The sequence below is a fragment of the Rhincodon typus genome, chromosome 32 (genome assembly GCF_021869965.1).
Source record: "Rhincodon typus isolate 14 chromosome 32, sRhiTyp1.1, whole genome shotgun sequence".
Lineage (NCBI taxonomy): Eukaryota > Metazoa > Chordata > Chondrichthyes > Orectolobiformes > Rhincodontidae > Rhincodon > Rhincodon typus.
In genome coordinates this window covers 19,304,262-19,323,469 of record NC_063363.1, presented here as the reverse complement: position 1 = coordinate 19,323,469, position 19,208 = coordinate 19,304,262, and the positions used below count along the sequence as shown (strand labels likewise).

Below are 19,208 nucleotides of genomic sequence, written 5' to 3'. Positions count from 1 at the left end.
CTCATGATACTTATGTATTTTGGTTTCTAACTTCAGTTGTGCAACTTTGTCTTTGTTGATAATCACTTTTTCTAACATCACCATCAAACATAATAAAGCTGCAAATCTAAACCACATTGTGTAACAACTGAATGCTATAAAATGTAAATGGTGCAGGATTTTAACTGTTGAGTGCATTTACAATAATCCAAATAAAATTTATTCAAATATTCACACTGCATTTAACGTAAGTATTACCTCCAATCAAAGTATCAAATATAAATTTTCCAGCTGACCTTAATTCATAAAATAAAAATTCTTCCACATTCCAAATGCAGTCATAACACAAATTCAAAATGTAGATTAACAGCAAGTGATATGGAAATGTCAATTATTTTAAAGATATCAACTATTATTAATGCATATCTTATAAATGGATTTGTTACTCAATTTTCACTAATTAAGTCAGTACCCTTCAACTATAGTTTGGATATTTATATCTAAATTTATTTCAATACTATGTTGCAAAGGGGAACCTGATATACATGTGGAATTTATCAGATGAAAGACTAGTGATGCAATAATATAGAATGTAGGATAATTAAATAATAACTTGCAACTTATTTTATGATGCCTTTTTAATGCACAAGATAAAGGATGTAGGTGAGATTGCTATTTCCTCACTTATGTTTCATGCCAGATCCTGAACTGTGTATTACTATATTCATTTGAAATGGGTTAAATGAAATGTCACATCTTTGAAAGAGCTTTCAAAGTAGTCCCACTCTCCTTTTCTCTATGCATGGCTCTGTAAACTTTTCCTTTACAAGTAAATATCTTATTTCCTTTTTAAAAAATCTGTAGTCATTGTAAAGAAGTCAACCAGATGACCTCATAGAATATGAGTTCCCTGTTTGGGGCTGTTAAGCAGGTTCTATTAGGGAGCCCTGGCTGACATATAAACATGAGCATTGGAGGTTTTGTTCACTCTGAGACCTAGCTCTGAGGAAGTTGGACCAGTGTCAAGTACTATGCACATGTAAATAAAGAATGACTTGGTGACTGGATACTGGTCTTTGTGCAGTTATTTCAGTGGCAATGAGAAAAAAAATGCTCCTGAAGAAATTTGTTCACAACAGTCATCTTTGAGTTGGCGCAAGCGTTTCCGGCATCATGCCATTGTTTGGGAAGCTTGACTCATTCGATCCTGCCATTGAAGACTGGGCCCAGTATGTGCAAAGAATGCATTATTTTTGCAGGTAAAGGACATTGGGTCAGATGAAAAACAATGAATAATTCTCCTGACATCTTGTAGAACCACAGCTTTTTCAGTGATTAGGAGCCTAATGTTTCCTGAGGACCAGATACTAAAACCTTTCAAGAGTTGATGGATTTAGTTAAAGAATATTATGACACCAAGCCTCCTCTAATTCTGAAATGCTATTGATTTTACTCAGCAATTTGAGAGCCAGGGGAATATGTGTCAGGATTTTTGGTGAGGTTAAGTCAACTGGCAGAGGCACGTGACTTTGGTTTAACCCTTGATAAGATTTTGAAAGACTGTTTGGTATGTGGGATTTGTATGCAACCATGCAAAAGCACCTACCTGCTGAAGCCCAACTGGACTTCAAACAGGCACTACAACTGGCTTTCTCACTAGAAAATGAGACAGGTAGAGCATATGAGTTATAATGTATGCTGAATGGAAGTGAATGCCCTCACCAGGCTGATTGAACTTGCGGGACATCACTTGAGTGAATGCAATTGCATAGCCTCACTTAGGATGTATCCTGAACAGAGGGACTCTAGGTCAGACCACAGCAAAATCCCAAAACAAAACCAAGCATTGGTCGAATGGTTAAAATTTTCCTCAGGATCTGGGCCGGCAAGCCATTGTAGTTGCTGCCGGTATGTGGACTCAAGACAACAAAAGGGTCCCACTAGACTTTAATTGACTAAGAGAACTCATAGGCCAGTATCCAGAAGACTGCACACACCATGGAAAGCCCACCTAATCTGGCTTCAAACAGTTAAATTCCTTAGCGACATCCAAATCAAAACCAATCAAAATAAAAATCTGGTTAAATGGTCACCCAATGGTCTAATGAAGGTTGATAATGGAACTGCCGTTTCAGTGATTGCAGAACTTGTCTTCAACAATATTTGCTCTGGACTCCAACCCTTATGTTTGTGTAAGACCTCGGTTAGACTGAGAACCTGTGCTGGGGAACTTTTACAGATCAAGGGTTCAACTGCAGTTCTGGTCTCTTATGAGAAGCAGCTGGTTCAGTTACCAGTGATTGTAGTAAAAGGCTTGGCCCCAAGCTTGATGGGGCGAAATTGTTTGAGAAAGATTCACCTTGATTGGCTCAACATTTTTGATTAGAAAATAGCTGCCTGAGTGAAATTCTAATTAAATACCCAAAAGTTTTTCGGGAAGGTCTAAGGACTATTAAAGGACCCAAGGCCACCTTGCATGTTGACCAGGAAAAAATTCTATGATTCTGCAAGGCCTGCACAGTACCACTTGCCATGTGGGCAAAAGTAGAGGCAGAAATCAGGAGGCTGGAATGTGAAGGAATCCTTAAAACAATGGAGTTTGCAGGATGGGCAGCATCGGTCATACTGACTGTGAAACCTGACCTTCACCTTTATAGGGACTTTACACAAATGGTAAACCATTTTTCACAGCTGGATAAATACCCAAACCCTCGCAGAGAGGATTTATAAACTAGGCTGGTGAAGGTGGTGCGAGGTGGCTGTCCTTCACAAACATGAGCCATGTGTATCTATAATTATGGTTGGATGAGGATTCCTAAATGTCTGCTACAATTAATACCCGTAAGGATCTGTACCAATGCACGAGTCTACCATCTGGGGTATCATTAGCCTGTGCCATTTTTCAGCAAACAATGAATAACATTTCACAAAGTCTACTCCAGGTCACCATTTATCTGGATGATGAGCTAATAACAGGGAATTCTAATAAAAGCCATTTAAAGAACTTGGAAATAGTCCTCAGACATTTCTCCCAAGCAGGTGTACACCTTAGAAGGGAAAAGTGCATGTTCCAGGCAGCCCAAGTGACCTACTTGGGTTACAGAGCTGACAAAGCTGGATTACACACATTGGATGATAAAGGGAGGTTCATCAAAGGTGCTCCAGCTCTCACATGTGTACCAGAGCTTAGGTCTTTCTTGGGCTGGTGAATTATTATGGAAAGTTCGTGTATAACCTGGCCTCCATCCTGGCACTTTTGCATCAACTCTTAAAAAATAGTCACTCTTAGAAATGGCCTCATAGCCAAGATCAAGCCTGTCAGGAAGTGAAGAAGCAGCTATCGTTATCTAAGGTGTTGACACACTGTGATCTGAAGTTAAATTTCGGTGCTGATATATAATGCCTCCCCATACGGCATTGGGATAGTGTTGGCTCACAGATGGCCCAATGGAAATGAATGCTCAAGAAGGAATATTTCCCAGTCTTTGGCTGATGCACAGTGCAAATGTGCTCACATAGAGAAGGAAGGTTTGGTGGTCATCTTTGGTATGAGAAAGTTCCACCAATACCTTTATGGATGTAAATTCATAATAGTAACAGACCACAAACCCCTGTTAGGGCTACTCAAAGAGCACAATCCGTGCTGCCCATAGCTTCAGGTCAAATTCAGAGGTGGGGTCTCATTCTAAATGCACACAAGTACATGTTGGAACACTGTTCATAAGGCCAAATAGCAAAAGTAGATACTTTGAGCTGCCTCCTGCTGGCAGACACATCATTGGCAGTGCCGACGCTGGTTTCAAATTTTCAATATCAGAGTTTGGACACAAAAGATCCAGTCCTGGCAAAACTGAAACAACTAGAGGTGATAGGGAAACAAAATGGCCATTAGAGCCAGAATTGAAACCTTTCTGGACCCAGCGAGCCCAGATCATTGTTGAGGATGGCAGATTATTACTGGGAGTAAGAGCAAAAGTCACCACCAGCTACTGGCTGAACTCCACCAGGGTCACCTAGGGGTTTCCAAAATGAAGATTTTGCCAAGAAGTTTTGTTTGGTGGCCAGGATTGGATGCAGACATCGCTACATTCGTGGGGCAGAGCATGGAGTGCCTTCAAGGACAAAAATTACCACCGGCAGCTCCCCAACATTCATGGGATGGCTGGGTAAACCCTGGACTCAGTTACATGTTGACTATGCCAACTTTTACATGGGGCCTAATGTTCTCAATCATTGTGGACACCCAAATTGGATGGATGTGCATTGAGTTCATTCATCAAACAAGAGGCTGATGATAGTAAAGCTGTGAGCATTTTTTGTAATATACAGTCTCTAACGTAGGATCGAGTAAAAATCCCCATCTAAAGTACTGGAGAAGACCCTTGGTTTTTCCAATATCTAAAATACTAGTCAAAGCCCTGGACTAAGGCTGCAGCAAACACACAACAGAGCCAGCAGAATGGGGATATCTGTCTGGATTTATTTTTCAGCCTGCAATTCATATTTACACCTCCTCTCTAAAAGGACATCAACTGAAACAGACTCTAGCCCGAGACAGCTTTTATAACTCGGGCTACCCAGCACAGACAGTATGGGGCCTACAGAGATACTGAGCATTCAACTGCAATCGAAATCCATTCACGGAGATACCGGGCATTCAATTTCAATCAAAATCCATTCACACATACTCTTAATGACTGGGAAACCAATTGACTTTAGCAGGAAACACCAGAAACACAATGGAAAGTACAGATTTGTCATAAAGGGAAGGGATCCACAATCAGTATAATTGCAGGCACCAATCTCACCATAGGGAGCAATCCCATGAGCAATCCCAAGAGCAATCCGAGAGCAATCCAAGAACATTCCAAGAGCTTCTGAGCAAGAGCTACCGGACATAAGCCTGCTATGAACCAGGAGAACCAACAGCAGATTCGAGAACCGACAATCTCTGCAAACCAACCAACTTGATTGACATCACTAGGCCTCAGACACATCCTGAGGTGAAAACTGGGCCCAAAAAAACAGCAGAAAGTTAACAAAAAGGTACTTACCCGATAGATCCAATACGCACCTTACTGCATCAGCGGACTCAACTCAAACCGTAAAACCTACGCAACCCGAAGTCTTCGTAGAGGTTCCAGGTATGGCAAACAGGAACAGCCAGGCGTATTTCAAAAACACGCTTTCTTCAGTAGTGAGATGAAACTCCCAACGTTCCAACCTAGCTAGCAGGGAGGAGAAGGTGGGTGACAGTGCATTGGGACTTCAAGGGTTGAAAGCCTAATAAAAAGTTGTGTGAGGGCTCCTGAAAGTGTTGGTCACTGATAATGGGCCGTCATTTACCAGTAGGGAATTTGGACATTTCCAAAAGTTGAGTGGTATTCAGTTCCATACCATCCATCGTCCAATGGTCTGGCTGAAAGAGCAGTCCAAATTTTGAAGGCAGGCTTAAAGAAACAGCCTACAGCTCCACTTGACACCAAACCATCCAGGTTCATATTTGCTTATATGACCACCTGTCATGCAATTACAGGGATAGTTCCAGCAGAGTTGGTGATGAGGGGAAGATGCTGCACCAGGTTAAACATGATCTGGGAGGGAGGGTAAAATGGCATCAGGAACGCCAAGGTCAGACACAAGATTCCTCTAAGCGAGAGAAACAGTTTACTTCAGGGGACAAAGTTTGATGTTGAAACCATGGAAACGGCCCTGCATGGGTAAGAGGTGTGGTCGATGTGAGTTCAGGGCCAGCGACATATTTATTTCAGGTAGGTTCAACAGTCCTGGACAAGCATGTGGATCACATGAAAGCTGCAAACTCGCAAACAGGACAGGAGCAAAACATACCAACCCCCTCAGAACAGCCGGAAAGGCTGTTGGAACCCATGGGTTCTCATCCTCCGTCTAGCGTAGAAGAAACTTCAGTGTCTGAAATCTTGGAGGTGGACACATTGGAAGTCTTGACACCTTTACCACCTGAAGAAGAAGATGAATTTCTTCTGAGATGCTCGGTGCAAGAGATTGGCTACGGTCTGGTACATCTGCCTGTATCGAGCCTGAATCGGAGGAACCGGACCTGGTTCGAAAACGTCCCAAGAGAGTCTACAAGAAAACAGAAAAGTCTACATCCCCGGACTTAGAGGGGGAGGGATGTAGTGATTGTAATGAAATCAGCCAGGTAGACCTCATAGGCTGTTAACCTTGTCCAATCAAGGAGCCCTGGCTGACAGATATGAACAGAAGTTCTGTCCACTCTGAGGGTTGGCTCTGAGGAAGCTAGACCAGTGTCAAGTACTATGTACATGTAAATAAAGAGTGACTTGCTGATGGGGCACCAGCCTCTGTGGAGTTGTTTAAAAATTCCAACCAAATTTATGCCCTCCACCTTTGTCTGTGGTGCAATTTAAGTGATAACAATCATTGTTTTATGCAATCTCCCCTCGTCTCCCCTCTGGTCTTTTTGCCAATTGTCTGTGTTTCTGTACTGGATTCTGTTTCAAGGAGGCATGGTAATGGCTGCTACTGAAACATGGAACAGCATGACATTAGATCCAAATGCTTTTCTTATACCAATAGGGCAACATATGGTCTGTTGGGAATGCATAAGCTCACTTGCCTGTTCAGGGCCTGTGTTTCCCATCACTATATCACATACATTATTATGGACTTGCATGTAACCATTGTCAGTGAGTGCAAGTAATAATCAATTAACATCTAAGTGTACCATTCTGCATTTTTGAGGCATATATCAGGATTTCAGATATGGTAACCAATGTATCTTTTATAACTTTTTGTCATCTGAAATGTCTGCACGTGAAATTCGCTCTAGATTACGAATCATAAAATGTACCTGTAACATGGTACATATCACTAGCTCAATGCTGCAGTAATTCTCCCAGTCCCATAGCTTCCAGACTTTCTCTCTAACACAAAATGCCTCAGCTTCTAAATATAGACTCAAATGCTTCATGTCAGGAGGATGAAATTTTCAGTGTTGTATCCTTATGTGTAAATTTTATCTTTTAAGTGGAAGAATAGTGAGAATCCAGATTCATTGAACAGAGGTACCTTCCTTTGATCATGTCATGTATAATGTAATTTTTATAACCATGCTATCTTCGTATTTATATTTAATAGCCTACCTGCTACCTCTTTGCTCACAGTGATTTGCTTTTTGCATATGTATGCGTTTTATTTATAAAATAACTGTTATCTGACTTCACAGCAATGTTGTGTCCTTGTTTTATGCTTTTCCTTGCACTAGCCCTGCTGCCAGGTCCTCCAAGTGCTTAAGACAGCACCAACCTTCCACATGAAACATTGCAAATTCCGTGCCTTCCTCAAATGCAAAATGTTTCTTCCATGCCAAAAAATCGATTTGTGGCTTTCCATTGCTGTATTTTAGCTCATCTTTGGGCGGGGGCTAAATTTGTTTATTTTTCGGTTGGTTCTCCGACAATTACACTTTCTACAGCTGGATTGGTGAACCATTCAACATTGGTACTGGTTAACTGGCTCATTCGCTGCTTGAGAAGAATTAAAGGATCATTACTGCAGGTGCCTCAGAATTCAGTGATATATTTCCATTGCCAGTAAGTTCTGTCCCTGCAATTTGCATGTTTAAAAAATGTACAATGCTTCAGTTTCACCAGTATTTTGTAAGATAAACATGTTATTATCCTGTTTTACAGTCATTTAAAAAAATGCTGAAACTATGAATTGTTGCAGAATTTGAGTCAATTCGAGGACACTGCCCCTCATTAGTAGCAGGTACCATTCTGAATTCCCAAAAAACTTTCATTCTGTCGTGGACATCATCTTCAAAGTTGTTGTTATTCTTCTTTGACTAATTTATATAATCAAAATCTCAATCTTAAGACTGCTGGGATTACTTGTTTCCTGATTTGTCTAGTTATTATCTATTGCTATATTTGTGCAGTCCATGGTTTGTATCCTAATCTGCCCCAGTTTCAATATTGTCATTGAGGAAAGAAAATACACAAACCATCCTACTTTAAGATGGAATGTATTGGAATTGTGCATCACAGGTCAAAGATCATCAGCTCTGTAACTCATTAGAACGCCAAAAGAACAGGTTAAATACTTTTTTTTAAAAAAAGTGTTCCAACTTGGCTGCTGTAGAGCATCAATCTGTGCTATAACTAGCTCACTACTGCTGGAGAGCAGCTGCGTTCTAAAATTGTCCTTTTTCTTCATGACTCAGTGATAAAGGTGTTTTCTACTACAGAATGAGAAGATTTATCTATTTCTTTCTCCGTCCCTAAGAGGGGTTTTCAATATGCTGGGCAAACCTGATTTTGATGACTTAGGCCCTATAGAAGTGCAGAATTGTATACATTTGCAATATTTGTTCCAGCTGAAATGGAACTTGGTCCTTATTGAACCTGTTTTACAAATATATAGGCATATCAACATTTGGTACTAATGTCTGGAACTGAACGATGGTTTTTGGGGTCCCCGAAATTGGATGGCAAATTCTTTACAGATTTAAATGAGAGGCCTGATTTAGACATCTCTGCTAAAGTCTACATTGCTGGATCCAGGCCTGCTGCACTTGGGATTCTCAAGTGGTTGCTAGGTGACTGCTGTCAAAAGATAACTTCTTCATTAAAACATTAAGTTATCATTGTGGAGCTGGGCAGGGAAAGAATTCTCTGATCAGTAATACAACCTTCCCTCCTGTATTACCACATCACATCCTTCCCCAGTGCTAAATGTTTAGGTAACTGCTGAGAAGAATGTCAATGCTCATACCTTCACTGGATGAGCTATCTGTGAAGGTGATCAATGCAATGGGTGTTCACCCACTTTATACCAATGACTTTGGAGGCCCAATTTTGGATTTGTGTAAGATTAGCCATTACCTTACTAAATGGCAGAGCAAGCTCCGGGGTGGAATGGTCTACTTCTGTTCCTAATTTGTTTGCATATTCATATGGCGATGCATCTGCAGCATATCTTAATCCATTTATAATGTACTTGGCATAATGCAATTAATGCACTGGAAATATAATGGGAGTGTTTATCTGTCAGTGGCTTTTAAAGGACTGCTGTCTGCTTTTAACCCTATTAGATTCCTGAAGATCAGGAAAAGCTGCTACACCATGCTTGCTTTCAAAAATATCCGTGTAGTGAAGGATCTTTGAGAGGCTGATGGAGGGTGTCCTGCAAAATAAAAAGAAACTTTTGCTTGGAGCTAGGTCATTTGTGTTAAAGAATAGTGTCAAAACAGCAAGGATGCAAGTGGATTAAACAGTAAGTGCTATCTCACCTGGCCATTGGGAACATACATAGAAGGAAGATCTCAGGAAGATTACCAAGAGAAGTATGATTAGGTGTTGCTTTCCTGGAAGTATTTCGCAGTTCTGGCAGCTGGCCACTGCAATGTCTTAGCACAACCTCCTTAGAGGATAGCAGTTTCCACATGCAGGCTTCTGTGGACAATTCTAGAAACAATTGCCTTGACCTGAATACTTGAGTTGAGGCATAAGACTAGGTTCTACAGGCTTGCCTAAGGTAGACAAATGCATCCTTAAACATTCCTCCTCCTCTTTCTGAAGAGTATGAGTCAAGCCATCTGCAAAGTCTAACACTTGGAGGAATGCCCCAGTCACATCTTAGCCACGTATCTCAAATCAGTTTTTAGCTCTGTGACTTCACAGAAAATCAGACAAAAATGCAAAGTTGTACCTTCTTTAAAGATTCAAACTTGGCTGCTTTACAGAATCAATCTGAGTGTGCTATTACCACCTCACTGCCACAGAGCAGCTGCACTCTAAAATTATCTTTTGCTTTATGACTCAGTGTGAAGGTATTTTCTATTGCAATCTGAGAAAGTCTACCAATTCCTTCCTTGTTAAACCAAAATGTTTTCAAAATGGTGCTCAAGGTCTTCAGAGAATAGGACGTTGATGTCTACACAGTGTAGAAATGATGGGTTATGAATGCATTTTGAATAATCTCTAAGAATCCATTCATCTCTCATCACATTTGTGATCTGAAGTAGATATTGAATGTATTATTCAAATTTTGTATGCATGAAATAGGTGTTACTGGAACCCATATTGTGCAACAACATCCAACACTCAAAAGCAGTCTCAAAGACATTCAATTTGATATTGGGTTAGACAAGCTTTCATATATTCACTGCTGTCTAATATAGCTGTTGTGATTGTTATAAATTTTATAATTGATCCATCACATTTGTAAGTTATAGGCTTATCATTGTTTCAGATATCCCTTTGCCAAATGCTATATTGCAGTAAAATGTAGGAGGTCAGGTCTGCTCTACTAAGAATACATAAAGTGGTTGCAAAGCAACTATTATTTTAAATATCACTTTTAAGCGATATGTGCACTTTCCAGAATCTTGACAGCATGGCCTTATTATTATTTGTTGGAGCCTTGCTGAGACCAGCACATGATGGGTATCAGATTCCCAGTGACACTGGTATAAATCATAGACATCGAGTTGGCCTTAGGTCTCAGCACTCTTTAATGCAAGGTATATTCCAATGTACATTGGAAAATATCACATTATTACCAGCCCTCTTGCCTTGTCTGACCTCCAGTCTGCACACCATTTTGTCGCTCTCGCACTATAAAAAGTGCCAAATACCGTTCAAGGCCTTATGTTTGAATGTGTCTACCAGCCACATACTATCCCACAGTGCAATAAGAGTGCCATTTCACTCATTATGCCTCAGCTGTCTCTTTGAGAAAAAAAGACTATTAATCCCAATACCTTCTCTTTCTCCTCAGCTCACCAAGTGATTCCTCTTTAAGAGTTCAGCAATTCCATTCTGAAAGTTATTTTGAATATGTTTCAAGCATCCTTTCAGGCTCTGCACTGCACAAAGCTTTCCTCAGGTCACTTCCAGTTCTTTAAGCCATTATCTCAAATTCAATGACCAATCTTACTGCCTCTAGAGAATTTCCTCCTTATTTACTTTATCAAAAGCCTACATTATTTTGCAAGCATAAATCATTAGGGTTCAAGAAGCAGAAATACTATTTCAAAATGTATAGATGAAGCTAAAATTCATTATATAGTTAAAACAGAGGAAAAGTTACTGCATTTTATGCTTTGAGCTAAAACTGTAACCTACATATTTGGATATTCTCCTTACGTCTGGGCTGTGGGTGTCCACACACATCATTACGTTTGAATCTTAAGCTTCCTTATCCTGAAGTTAGACTCTTCCATTACTGATTTACTGTAATTCTATTTTGTTTATACCTGCAAAGTGCTAGTTACTAAATATACCTTTCAAGTGTGATACCTAGACGTCCATCTTTATATACTTCTTCTAGCCTGATATCATCTCTTGATCTCTCTTCCTGATGTCAGTCACATCATCATCGTTTTCAGATATCATTACACTACATCTCCCTCGTGAGTTTCTGCCTACTTAGTCTAGATTATTTGAGTAACTTTCTTTGACTTACTTACGTAGTCTTTGTGTTCCTTATCTTCATTATCAACATCGTTATCATTACTATCACCATAAACACTATTTATGCCACCTTCTTGCCACCATCCCAAAACCTTCCTCCATCAAAATCCAAATCTCATAGCTCAAGACGATGTGGAACCCTGACTGGGCGTATCAATATGTTTCACTTGATTTCAATGATAGGATGATGGTGTTGCCCCAAGACTGGAATTATTGTACCACTCTGTATACAATCTGATATAGTATAGGTATGTTGCTCCAACATTTTATAATAAGCATATGTGATTTCACTTCTTGGCCTGAGTAAGATAACTGCCTTTCTTTTTCCAGTTCAGGTATTCTGAAGATATAAGATCTTGATTGATCAGTTTAACTGGCTTCTTACATTTTGTCCCTTTACCAGATATTTCGCACAGGTTTTAAATCTGATAGTGCTTTCATCTGGTGTTTTGTATTATACCACTTTCTGAAGAGGGATCCAGACCTGAAATGTCAACTTTCCTGCTCCTCTGATGCCTGCTGTGTTCCTCCAGTCCACGCTGTGTTATCTCGGACTCCAGCATCTGCAGTTTTTGCTATCTCTGGGTGAGTTATACCACCTTCAGCTGCTTTTTGCTGTGGTGTTTCTCTGTTTCGCTTCCTCATGATTGAGAGGTTTTGCTTGGCTTGATATAGCACTTTAAAACTGGTACATCTGGTTTTAACTTAATTCCCATTAACAGTGCCCCTGATCAGTACCTATTATTCAATGGTGTTACTACACTCCTATGCATCAGTGACTTTCTTGGCTGCATTCCCTACTTCTCTATTTGACTGAGGATAGAATGGAGACCTTGTCATTTGGTTGATTCCTGCTTCTATAGTGAACATCCTGAAATAGCCAAATTCATGTCCTTCATCCAATATCAGTGTAAAGATTCGTTTTAGTGCTCTAATCACTGAGTCTGCTGTGGTTGAATGAAGTCTTGCCACTTTAATCTATCTTGAAAAACAGACTACTAGGACTCAACACATCTTCCCTTTAAAATTGCACAAATCCATTCTTAGCCTTTTCCATGGCCTTTGTGAAGATCTTAGGGAAATCAAAGGCTCATTTGTCTGTTAGTGGTACCTGTATAGCATGACAAAATGTAATCCTGAATCACCTAACCACCACATTGATTGTTGAGCCATTGTCCTGGATTTTGTGATGTCTTGCATAGAGTCTCTTTAGAATCTCTTGTCTCATCAACTTTGGTATAAGCTATCTGTGGTCATATGCCAATAAATATTCCACTTTTTGCTCATGGTAGCTTTTCAACACTTGGTCTGCTGGACTATATTTCAACTATCCTTACAGAATGAGATGTCTGAAATTTATGCCCTCCTCACCTGATTTTTGAGCTCAATGAATTTCTGAGCTTTCCTTCAGTTGCTGGAAAAGTGTTGATTTTTGCCATAGAATAAAACTACTTCTACAAGAGTAAGATCTTCTTTTCTGTTTGATCCACTGCTGCCCTTGAGAGTACAACAATTTCTGCCTTGCCTGAAACATAGACAATAGCAAGCTCATGTCTCATCAGTCTAAGTCTGAATCTTTGTATGTGTAGAGGTATTTTTGAGATTTCCTTCAATCCAAAAACATTACCCAAGACTTATTGCCCATCACAAATCTCAGTGGACATTTCACATCCCTGTGTAATTGTCAATGCTTCATCTTTTTATCATTGTGTACCTCTGTACCACTGTCCACATGAAGACTTCACTTAGTCCTGTGGATGATATATCCTTGGCTCTTTTAGTGAATAAAGGTTAGAATGTGTTAGAACATCAATAAAATGTAATTTCTCTTTCATCTTTTCAAAAGATACAATTTGTCCCTGACTTTCCTACCCTTAAACATTGTCTTAAGGGTCAAGTAAGGTGAGGTTAACAGTTCTGACTTAATATACCAGGCCTAAGAGGCACAGTACATCATTTATACCCTTTGGTGCTAGGAATCCATTGGTGGCCCTTGTCTTTGTTGGTTCCACTGTGAAGCCTTGTTCTCAGATTATTCATCCTAGAAATATCATTATTGTTTTTGAGAATTGACAATTCTCATTTTCTGCAGGTCTTGCATTTCTTAGTGCCCTTAAAACATCTCTGACCCTCTGGTTGTGTTTCATCCTTATTTTACTGTGTACTATGACATTATTCATGTGACAGACAATTCCCTGTATTGCTTCCAGGATTCCAGACATTGCTGCTTGGAAAATCTCAAGTGCAGAAGAGATTCCAAATAATAAATAGTTGAAGCAGCACCACCCAAAAAGCAGTGAGCTTGACTTTTGGACTATGGGTATCTACCAGAAGCCATTTTTGTGTGAAAAACTTCTCTGGTGCCAATTTTGCCAAGCTATCATCAATAGACAAAGTAAGATAGATTTCTATTGTAAGTCCTTTGTTTAGCTGAGTGAGATCTACACACTACCTTAGCTCTCCATTTGTCTTGGAAATGGTTACTAATCCTGAGTACATTTGTGTAATTTCTGTCACTGCTGACATGACCCTGCTTTCAATCTTGGTGTCTAACTTAAAATTTACTTCTTCCAACAAAAGATATGGATTTTTTTTCCAAAAGGGGTTTAACATCTTCTCACAGGATAACCCAATACTCCTGCTTCAATTTGTTTAAGCATATGATGGCTATGGAAAGAGACCCAGATGAATACAAACATTGCTGCTCTGCATTCTGAAGAATAGTCATGTTGGTCTCAAAATATTAATTCTGTTTCTCTCTCCTCAGCTGTTGCAAAATCTTCTGAGTTCCTCTGGCACATTCTGTTTTAATTTCAGATTTCCAGCATTTTGCTTTTATTTGAAAGGAACTGCATTTCTAATAATAACACTCACTCCTTTTAAGAAGAAAATGTGTGTATACAAGGGTATATAGATATTTTAAGAAAAACACAGTTTCAGGTTTCCACAGCAAGATATCCTTCTCCTAGAATCATCAACATTTTTTTTCTGTAGAGGCATTCTCTTCATGAAATTGCCCAATAGTTGATAATTAGTATCTGCCCATGAATCTTACAGATTTCTTTCCTCTCCAATATCTGCTTTAACATGCTTTATCAATCCTAAACCTTTTAATCACTGACACTTTTTGCAAAATGTTCATCATCCCAAAAAGTGCAATTATCCAAATAACATACTTCTGGGATTGTCCTTCCAGTCATTTTCATCTAGCATTTTCTACAAAATCCTATATTATAGGATAGCATGTCTACTGCACCAACTTGAGCCAAAGTTTCAGTAGCTATTGTGCTCTTCACCACTCTTATCTGCTTTGTGTTCTATGACAAGGGGCAACTTTTCCCAAAATACCACAAATGCTCCTACACTGGAAAATCCATCACCAAAATTAGCATTTGAGGCATTATGAAAAATGATTAAGGTCATATTTTTTGGAATCATCGAAAGCTGAGAACTTCAACATCTACTTCTCTATTTTCAACTTTGTAAATGTTTTATTCACTCTCAAAATGTCCTCAATCTTTCGATTTTTCCAGTCAGGCTAAGTTTCAGCACACTATTGCAGCTGGTCTGTATGTACACAACCAGTTGGGTTGTCTGACAAGTCTCATGAGCTACTCTAGCTTATTGTTGGCAGCAGCGTCATTTTCATATTTAGATCTGGTATGACTAATTGCAATAGGTTTGCCATTTTCTGAGTAAGACTTTTGGAGTACAATTACATTTGATTCACCCTGCTTAATTTTCAAAAACACATTGTTGATAGCTCTAGAAGCTTCACTGCCAATTTTGAGTATTTCTTAACTAATAATCGTTTCTTCTAAGCCATTGATGCTGCTCCCATTCGCACAAAAATTGCTAACATTTTTAATAAAGCTGCCTGAAACTTTTCTGTTATAATGCCAATAGATTTGGACAGGGACGTGGATGGGATAGGTATGAAGGGAAATGGACCAAAAGCAGGCAAATGGGACTAGACTAATTGTGAAAACTGGGTGGTATGGACAGTTAGGGCTGAAGGGCCTATTTCTATGCTGTAAACCTTTATCACTCTAAGATCGTCGGGTCCGCATTTAGTTAAAAATATTTAAAATTAACAGAACCTCACTTCCAAAAAAATACAATGCCTAAGAAGCATTATTTGACCCATTAACAGATTGATGCAATTTCTAGAGCTTACTTTCTATTCTTGGTGCTTCCTTTGAGGGCTGTAAGAATAATTCCCTTTCAAGCAGATAAGCCTGAAGTACCACTGTTTTGATGTAAAGGTTGTTAGAATGGTTAAAGATTTTCAAAATTATTTTCCCAGCCATAGTTCAGACTACCCTAATCTCTGCAGCCCTCCACCAGCCAGACATTCCTCAAAGCCTCGAGCTACCAACCTAGCTTTGGCCTTTTAGGTCCCATCTGGTAGGACCATTTTCTATCATCTGGTAGGACCTGTGTGACAAAATTAGTTGACCTTAATTATCAACTTCTCATAGATTCTGACTTTTTTTCTAATTCTCTAACTTTTAGTTTAGCTTCTTTTTTCCTCCTATCTTCTACTGTATTGGTAGCCACAAACACCTCCTGATCATGGGGCCATCTATTTTTATCCGGTATCTGAGAAGGCTCTCCATTATCCTGTTTGTTGTGCCCAGTTTGCGGTCTAATATCTCATGTTGAGATCTCCCTGGACTACTTCTGTCAGGAGGTCTGCTAGAAATCCTCTCTATGGTACATGACATCTTCTTCCTAAATGTATCCCCTGAAGCAATACTTAAACTATGTTTTCTCATTTGTAATTCTTGTACATCTGCTACCAATCCATAGCCCTTCCTTCTTGGTCCATTGTCTTGGACATTTAGCCAGTTTTTAATCTTTCCTGTAGACTTGTTTACACATCCCATTGTTGTGGACACTCTTGAGTCATCTGACTCTGCTGTCCAATAAACTGCCCATTAACATAATATTTTTTCTGACATCTCAGTTTTAATGAATGCTTTACCACCAGCCTGTTACACATTTAGATTGGTTCAAAAATTGATCTGATCATTGTTCCTTCCAGTTCTTGACGATTGTCGTGCATTGTTGAAGGTGACTTTGTTTTCTGACCATACACCAATTGGTTTGAAGATACACTCCAACCATCAGTAAGGAATTTTTTTTGCATGTATGCACTTTGTCAGTGCAGTTTGTAACTTCCATTCTAACTGATTTTATGCAATATTTCATTAAATATTGCATTTTTTTTTGCACAAATCTTTGCTGGACATAACTATTGCAGCAGCATGCATTACTATAATATTTAAGTTCTTAAAATTCGTCATCTGTAAATGAACCTTTAATATTCATTCAGTATTTTCTTGGTGGCCCAAAGCTTATGCCAATCCAGTTTTCTCTAACTTTGCCCACTGTAGTTCAACTGTTCTATAGTTTATCACCATGGATATACTAAACCTGGTCACCATTTCTACAAATTGACATTCAGATCTCTGTCCCATCCTTCAGATCCATTGTTGTTACTTCACTAATTTCCCAGGCTAAAGGAACACTTACAACTGGTGTCATAAGGCATGAGGATTCCTTCAATAGTTAATGCCATGTGATCTGTTCAATAATGTTTTTGTAATCCTTATCCATAACTAAGGCATCTTTTATTAGCAGCTTTAACAAGAATAGCAATTTTTTGCCATTTCTATATAATTCATCTCTTATCATTCAGCCTCCCATCCACAGAGTTTGATAACATCTCTTAATGAGAAATTCCTACTTTCCTCACCGGATTACAGTAATGCCTGGATGCAGTGAGCTACAAATATAGCACTTTGCCGAATACAAATGTTTTCTCATTATCCATGTCCAAACGCATTTACAACTTTTTTTCAATTGAGGACTAACTTGGTAATAATGGCCTGTTACTCTGGATGACATCAATGCTTACAAAATGATGCAGTCCTGCAATTTCACAGAAGACAACCACTGTCTTAAAGATGGTAATGAATTATTATCCCAAATCAAAAGAAGGTAAAGTTTTTTTATTCTTTGGCCTTAGTTTTTGCTGCTTTTCAAAATTCAGTCAATTAATGCCACACATTGTTGAGGTACAACCAGTATATAGTATGGTGGCATAATTGAATGAATCTGCAACTAAGATACTCATTGACAGATATAAGTTGGTCACTAATGCAATATTTTCTTGTTGTCATCCTCATCATATTCACGCACAGAACCAGCAGTATCACAGGAATTTGTTTCAAATACTTGAATCCTGATCCATGGGCAATTTTAGACATACCTGAAGTGATATTTGGAGTCAAACTAGAAACATCTATTAACTATATCCCATGGAGTTCCAGGATTCATCATTGCTGGTTATCCCTTCAGTCATGCTTTTTCCTTCATTCTAAAATCTAATAAAGGTATGACTATCCTCAAAATATATATCAGCAATTCCATCCCTACATTTATGCTTGTAGCTAGAACCCCATTGTCTTTGAGAGTCAGCAATCACAGCATTCTTTATATCACTGCAGGACTCCCATGTTCTTTGAAATTTGCTGGAAAAGATTGTGCCCTTTTTTTAAGAGTAGCAGTCTTTTGTTCGAACAGAGTCATTGCCACAAAACTGAACACCATCAAAACCAAACGTCTATTGATAGAAACTCTTGATAGTTTAAATGTCAACACAGACTCCAGAATTTCCAGAATTAATTTCTTTAGTCTTCTGTATAATCTCTCAAACTCCATGATATATTGTTTTATGGATTGATTCTTTTTTGTTTCTTCATGGGATTGTCTGTATTGCTGGCTAGGTCAACATTTATTGCCCATCTCTAATTGCCCAGAGGGCAGTTAAGTGTCAATCACATTGCAAGGGATCTAGAGTCACATGTAGGTCAGACCAGCAGTTTCCATCTCTAAAGGACCAGATAGGATTTTCCATTGACAATCACCATGGTTTTGGAGTGGTCATCATTAGACACATAAAGCTAGATCTTTATTAATTTCATATTCCATTTGCTGTGGTAGGATTTAAACCCAGGTCCCCAGAACATTATCTGGGCCACTGGAAAAGTTGGATAGTGACAAAACCTCCAGGCCATCGCCTCCCTTAGATTGTGTATCTTAGAATAGAAATTTAGAATAGAATAGAAGTATATTGTCATGTAGAGATAACAAGGTGTAAAGCTGGATGAACACAGCAGGCCAAGCAGTATCAGAGGAGCAGGAAGGTTGACATTTTGGGCCTAGACCCTTCTTCAGAAAAATATTGTCATGTATACTCTTACATGAAAAATACAGTGAAAAGTTTTATAAGATGGCACACCACGGCACCTATAGTAATGACAGAAGTCATACATAATAATTAAAAAAAAAGTAAAATTAAGACAAAGTTCATCATACTCCAGTTAATGGCTCCTGGGTTCAGGGAAAGCTGATTAAGGAAAAATGGAATACCCTGAAGATGCAGCCGGGATGAGACCTCTATTCTGGGATGAGAACGCCACCCCGGGCCAGTGGAATACTGCACCAGAAGCCTCCGCTGAAGAAGACTGCCATGCTGGGCTGAGACCACCATGCTAATCTGCTGGAAGACACCTTGTTGCTGGGCTGGGTGAAGCCTCCTTTTCCCCATCAGACACTGTCACTGATGGGCCATCCATCCCTTTTGCTAATGCTTCAATGCATAGCTGTGGACTTGAAGCCTCGGCCCAGCCTGCAAGTCTGAATGGGGGGAGTCAGGCCTGGGCCTGTTCCTCACTGAAC

The 19,208-nt window shown here is 39.3% G+C and overlaps 1 long non-coding RNA gene across 1 annotated transcript in view; it reads right to left on the bottom strand.

Annotated features, from left to right (window-relative positions):
• Positions 1-19,208, bottom strand: part of LOC125486731 — a 44,033-nt gene that overhangs the window by 1,281 nt on the left and 23,544 nt on the right. The gene's annotated exons all lie outside the window — the stretch shown is intronic.